The following is a 7,204-nucleotide window of genomic DNA, read 5'->3' as shown; positions in this document are numbered from 1 at the left end:
CTCAAGAAGTTACATTTTGAAAAATGGGGATAATGCTACCTACACCCTCGGGTTGTTGGGAGCCTTAAATAAGATCATCTTTGTGCCAAGCACTGTGCTTTCCACAATTATGCCATACACAATAATTTTTAGGAAGAAACTAACGTTAAAAAATTAGTATACAAACAACACTGAAGAAAATAAGGGTTCTAACTTCATTTTAAAGAATGGAGAGCTATTGTTTGTTCTGGGTGAGAATCTCATTTAAGCCATTACAGCAGCCTGATTTTACTCTCCCTCCATATGTGCTGTAACAGTGAGCTAACGATGAAGTAACCCAGTGTTCAAGTGTGTGTGGGGTGGGAGATTATAAGTATATATATATATATATATATATATATAGAGAGAGAGAGAGAGAGAGAGAGAGAACATTGTGTGTGTATATATAGTATATATATGCAGAATATATATAGAATATATATATGGCTTCTCTACATATTTATAGTGTGTGTGTGTATATATATATATATATGCTATATATACATAATATACAGTCTGTATATATACTATAGAGAACAAATAAATATATCTACATATTTAGGAATTGCCAAAAAGTTCTTTCCACATTATGCATTAGAAATGATCCACTTTTTCTCACTCCTTTTTTTTTAAGGTTTCATTTATTTATTTGAGAGACAGAGAAAGCGAGCACGAGCAGAGGGAGGGGCAGAGGGAAAGAGAGAAGGAGAAAGAATCCGAAGCAGACTCCACACTGAGCACAGAGCCCGAGACAGGGCTGATCTCACGACCGCATCTCTTAGGTCCTGTTTCCAATAAAAACGGGAGCTTATTTTGTGTCTATGCCCTTGATGTACATCATACCATCTCTCCCAGGAAGAAAGTATTATGACCCCCATTTTATAGATGGAGAAATGAAGGGTCACTCACCTTCAATGATATATTCAGAATGACACAGCTAGTACGCGGCGAGGTCAGTAATCATATTCAGCATTATCTACCCAAAAACCCCATGCTATTTGAGCTCTGCCAGTCTTTCTTCCAAAATTGCTAAATCAAGCACGTGGGTACATTGCTAATACTTCCTTGGTATTCACATGTGCTTACAAATTACTAAAATGAATTCAAACCTGGTCTCAAGATTAGTGTCACTTCGGCGTCGGCGAAACTAGGGCTCTGATGAAGAGAGGAAGTGGAAACAAATTCAGCAAGGCATAAAAAATAATCATTAAATGTATGATTCAAAGTGAAATTATAGATATTTTAAGTCCAAGCTTATATCCGTGTGATAGGAATTAAAATGTTGAGACATTCAGAATTCTTAGAGCTATATACAGATTTCTGCATGCAGTCATTTTATTTTGAAATCTCATTTTTGTCAGTGTTCTCTGCTCTTAAACCAAACATTTAATTTAAAGAGATGCTAAAGAAGAGGTAGCTAAGTGTATCAAGGTAATTTATCAAGTACTATAAATTGAACAGTTTAATCCTGAACAAGAAATTTTAATAATAGTGCCTTAATAAATCTTTAAGTATATAAGGAAGAGTTACTTATAATCATTTTGCTTTAAAAGAGATTTTCATAGTCTTTTCTTTGAAGTCATAGTAGACATAAGACCCCTAGGGAAATATAAAAATAAGGAATAGAAGGATATCTTTTACAGTTATTATTCATATTACAAGAGTCTCAGATCTGGAGACTTGGAGCCCAGCCAGACTGAAGTTCAAGTCCCAGCCCTGGCACTTACTAGGTTCCCAGCTAGCACGAGGCCGGGGCTTACTCTCTCTGCACCTCATTGTCTTAATCCATATGCTGTGGTGCTCATCACAGTACCCACCTTTCGATTGTTCTGTGGCTGACATGAGATCCTGTCCTTCGAGAATCAGGAATGACGCTTGGTGCAGAGAAGTGCACTCAACACATAGGAGATGTTGTAGAATTATAATTTGGACCATATGGGAGTCTAACAGGGTTCTGCTTCCTGGCCTTGGGCAGCCAGATCAGTGATTAGTGTATGCAGTGGCCTGAAGGAGACATCTGGAACTGGGGAGAGGGACCCTAGCCCCAGTTCTGGATAAGCAATGCCAATTGCACCCTTTACGATGACTCCACCTTTCGAAACCTGGTTAGGTAAGACCTTTATAATAACGATGCAAATTCACATTTTTTATGACTTCCTCTGTGCCCTGCCCTATGGGAAACACTGTAACGCGTATTCTCACTTTCGCTCCTCCAAAGTAACCCTATCAAATAGGTACTATGCTTATCCTCAGGCGACACATGAAAAAACTGCCGTTTGTCGAAGGGAAGGTGCTGTTTGTTCTCTGCTGCTAGCTCCATCCCTCGAAATTCCATCCCAAACAAGCTGCCTTCCAACCAGCAGACACACACGCACACCTGACTGGGCCCTCTAGTCTGTGAATTTGGGCTTAAATGTGGAAGCATTGTCTTCCGCAACCCAGTGATGCTTTTTCTCCCAAACCCCCATTGAAACAGCCTTTCTTTGTGAACTAAAATAAGTTTGATATGAATCCTCAAACTGGAGTTTTGACAGGTAAGAAAAACAGATCAGTGAGTACATTACACCCACTGTGCTGTTAAGATAACCATTTTCTTACATAAAACATCATTTCGTTTTCTCCTGGCTTGTCTTTAATATTAACATGCCGGCAAAGTGCCTGGCTGGTTGAGGCCAGTGCTCTTTCCCCAAAGGCCAAACCCATCCTGGGGAGGCAACGAGTGGTATCAGCAGCATGGGGCCGGCCAGTGGCCAGTAGACATTCTTTTGTTGCACACAGAGCTCCCTCCCTGGGACCAGGAAGGTTGAGCAGTCTCTAACTCTCTAGGGACCCCAGGTCTGCCGAGTGCAGAAGCACGTTCTCGGTTCTCCCCAACTTCACCCTCACACTGAGCTTTAGTTCTATGTTTCATGAGATCAAAGATCGTGTGCCAAACTTCCAAGAAGAGGGAGATTTAGAAGTCCACACGAATAAGAAAGAGGGGAAAAGGAGAAAAGGGGGGGATCCTAGGAAGTTGGTATGCAGAATGCAGAATAGAATGGACCCCAGAAATGCTTCCTAAAGCAGGAACTCAACATGCCAGCTCCAAGAGGAATAGCCAATGACGTCTCAAGACCTGGGCTGATGCAAAAGAACAGGGTGTTCCCAGTTAGGTGTAGGAGAGACTAGCCTCGAAGCGGGCACATGTGGATAAGTCAGGGGAGACAGATATTGTAAAAGTAATTATAAGGCAGATTATGACTGAGATGGAGAATGTTATGTGAACATAAATCAGAGAAACCCAACAGGATAAACCACATGCTGAGTGCAGCAGCGAGTATACAAAGCTTAAAAAAGGAGAACGAGAAGGAGAAGGAATACTAATGCCTATGGTTTAAAATATATGTCAGGTTTGCTGATGCCCAGGCTTACTACATGAATATAGGAAGCTTCTGGAAGGCAACAGCTCTGTTCTGCTTGCTCTGCTAAGGGCAAAGAAGGGCTTTATTATGGAGAGAAGGCATCTTCCGAACAACTTCTCTTTCAACAATGCCAGATTCCCCAGGGCACTTTTGATACAGGTCAGGAAATCTCTTTGACACAAGAGGCCAGGGGCCTTGTCCTGAAATTGCTGTCTGGGTACCACAGAGGATGGCTCACAATTAAAAAACCATGATTCAAATGCAAAATCAACTTCGCCCTTTTGGGAGAAATGTGGTGAGAGAGCCTGGAGGAAGAGGAGGTCTGTGGGAGATTATGTTATTGTCCAGATGTTCGTTGCTCCTCCCTTAGGGAAGGTTACACATTTCTGCCCTGGCAGGCTGAGCCATGCAACTTAGTTTGGCCAAGAGAAAATGACCCATACCCGCATCAGGACAGAAGCCTCGAGAGCCATCATGCCCTTTACTGCTGCCTTTTTTTTTTTTCTTTCGGCCATGAGATGAGCAATGAGCAATGTCCTGGCGAGGTAGGGGCTGTTCTAGAGGGCATGGAAGTCATGTTCTAGCGGGTGTGAGGCATGAGCAAGAAATCAATTAGTTAAGGAGGTAATATAAGCCACTTAAATTTAGGAGGTTTTTGTTACGACAGTTGAACCTGGCCAATCAAAGTTTTTCTTCCAGGATACTATGGAGAACTCAGTTTAGGGGGAAAAATTTTTTTTTCTATTGATGAACTAATTTCTACCTAAGCAAAACCCACAATCGGGCTCTGAGCCCGCTGATGGTTACTCTCATCAGCACGTAGCAGAGTTCCATTTAAAATAACAAGGAAAGGGGCACCTGAGTGGTTCAGTGGGTTAAGCCTCTGCCTTTGGCTCAGGTCATGACCTCAGGGTCCTGGGATCAAGCCCCACATTGGATCTGTGCTTGACGGGGAGCCTGCTTTCCCCCCACTCTCTCTGCCTGCCTCTCTGCCTACCTGTGATCTCTGTCTGTCAAATAAATGAATAAAATCTTTTTAAAAATAAAATAAAATAACAAGGAAAATGGAACTATGCTGGTTACCTTTATTTGGTTCTTAGTGAGTGTCGTAACAAAACCTCCAGTGTCACCTAGCAACTAAGAAGAGTGGTTTGATTGAAGAAGAAAAGGTAACATACCCAGACAGAATCTGAATTCCCACTAGATCTCTAGGAACGCCTCACCTCCATCCCCTGCTTCATAACCTGGTCTAATGTCTTTAAAAGCTGGAAGTTTCAGAATAGCTTTTGTTAATGGTGACTATACAAAGGGAGGAGATTTTTAAATATGAATGAAGGAAGGAAAAAAAAAGTTTCATGTCCCCTGCTACGTTCTTCTGGCGGGTCTGATAATCAAATTGACCAAAGACAGATTACCACCAGAAAACCAAGCTTAATTCTGTACATGCAGGAGCCCCGTAAGACTGTGAGGCCCACACGCAAGCAGTCAGGCAAGCGAGGCTTCTGTGCTCTCCAGAAGTAAGGAGAAGAAGGTAGGGGCGCGGGACTTCAAAGGGGAGAAAGACAATTCACAGGAAACTGGGAAGAGCAAAGGTTCCCTAAACAAACGTTTGCTGTGCCAAGCAGAGAATTCTTTCTAATGCAAAACAAAGTCATCTTCGGTGAGGGCTCTTTCCCTGGTACAAGCTTCCCAACTAAATTTGGAGGGGCAGTTAGGGGGGTGGTGAAAAAAAAAAAAAACCTCTTGAATCTTCTGCTTCTTAAAAAATAATCAGCCTAAAATAATCCTCATGCCAAAGAGACACATTTTGTGGTGGCAAATTCTGCTCCTCCGCAAAGCGGATGATGGGAACCAAGGCAGACTTCTAAGAAGAGGCTTGAGAATGTTAAATCCGGACGCCACGTGTGCGGGGACCATCTGAAGGTGCCGTTTCGGGTCGTTTCCACACATGGCTTCACAGGGACTTAAGCCTGCCACTCACATCGACTCGCCCCTCGGCCTCTGCCATTTGATCTCTCTGGGAGTTTTGCCACGACGACGGCCACAGCAGAGCCCGCTCCTTCCGGAAAGGGTTTGTCGAAATCCTTGAAGATGCCAGCCCCAGGGCTTTGGCGACCGTGCAGGAGTGGGCGCGCCCTGGAGAGCCCGAGCCACTGAGCTTCGGAACCGGGCACCGGCAGGAATTACAGCCCCGAGGACCAGCTCTGGGGAAAGAGCCACTTTCCAGCCACTGCTCGGCCCAGGATGGGGTTTAGTGCGCCGGGGGATGGGGGGTTCCCATGGCCCCTGCTCAGAACACCCCCAGGGCACGGTGCGCGGGGGGCAGACTGAGCGTCCAGTCTTTTCTCTGCCGATAGTGCCGCAGTGGCCCACGGTCCCGGAGCGGGTGCCTCGGGGTCGTGGGGATGCACGTGCACGGCCACCGCAGCCTGCGGCCTTTCCGAGTTAGCCACGGAGCAGAGGCTGGGGTTGCGCCATCGAGGCTAAGCAGGGAGAGAGAGGAAGGGCGGCTCCTGCCTCTGAAAGCGGAGGGAGGCGCGAGCTGCAGGAAGGCAGGCGAGGCTTGGCGCGTCTGCCTCCGGTGACCGGTGCCCAGCTGCCGCGGCTTTTTATAAGCCTCCCGTGGGTGCGAGCGAGGTTGTGTGGGACGCCCGCGGCGCCGTGCGGGAGCGGAACTGAGGCGTCCCCAGCTAACACGGCCCGAAAGCCCAGCCGAGAAGGCTGCGACGCGGAGCCAGATCCGGGCCGAAGCAGCCGCGGGCGGCGCTCGCCACGGCACCCCCCCACCCCGGAAAGGCGAGAGAATTCAGGGGGAGGCGCGTGTCCTGCCGAGAGGGAGGCTCGGGGGAGCTCTCCGAGCTGCCGCAGGGCTCCGAGCTCGTCGGAGGAAAAGCCCCCTTGGAAGAAGCCCGGGTGCAGGCCTGAAATAGACCAGACAAGTTGTGCTTTCTAGGAGCATCCAGTCAACAGAGACGATGAGAATGTGCAAATGCACTCGCAGAGCGAGTGGGTAAGATGCCCGGGATGAAAACGCGCTCTCAGCTTCCCCTGGGGGCCCCTGTGTTCCTCACAGATTCTCTGGGCTTCAGAGCCCCTCGAGGTGCCTGAGGAAATGCACCTGATGGAGGCAAATGCTGCTGCCTGGTCTTTGGGTTTAGACAAAGAGGGCGCACCCTGAGCCCCAGCATTGGCAGTGGAATTGCCCCGCCGTTCCCCCAGCTCTGACTTGGTTCTCCCGCGATCCACACCGTGGGCAGGAAGCCTGGGTGAAGGAGATCGTGGGCCCTGAGACCGAGCTGAATGATCTTCTTAGCTAGATGGGCTGTGGTCCTCAAAGCACCGAAGCACCGGCACTAAGAATCCAAAAGAAACACCCTTAAATGCACACGCAAGGTTGGGAATATGGCCATCAACATTTATTTTCATTTTGCTTTCACAGTTTAGAGGGTTTTATTTATTCCCAAACTGGAGTGACTCATTTTAAATTAAAGTGTTGCATACACTTAATTAATTGCCACCAGGAAGTTCTTTCTTAATCTCCAGAATCAGCAGGACTCCTTCAGGGGAATGCTTCTTAAGCACAGAGTGAAAAGGACTCTCTAACATCCAAGCCTCTGGGATGGCTTTGGAATCCGGTCCAGCTAAAGAGAGACCTCCTAAGTATCATGGCCTCCAACAATGCCGTTACCTTTAGGATCCTCACTCTAGTCCTGCAAAAGGAGCTCTATAAATCACCACGTGAACTATACTCAGCCCCGTCCCTCCTCCACGCTCACCCACACCAT

This window comes from Lutra lutra, chromosome X (assembly GCF_902655055.1).
Source record: "Lutra lutra chromosome X, mLutLut1.2, whole genome shotgun sequence".
Lineage (NCBI taxonomy): Eukaryota > Metazoa > Chordata > Mammalia > Carnivora > Mustelidae > Lutra > Lutra lutra.
Note: the sequence above shows the minus strand (reverse complement) of the source record.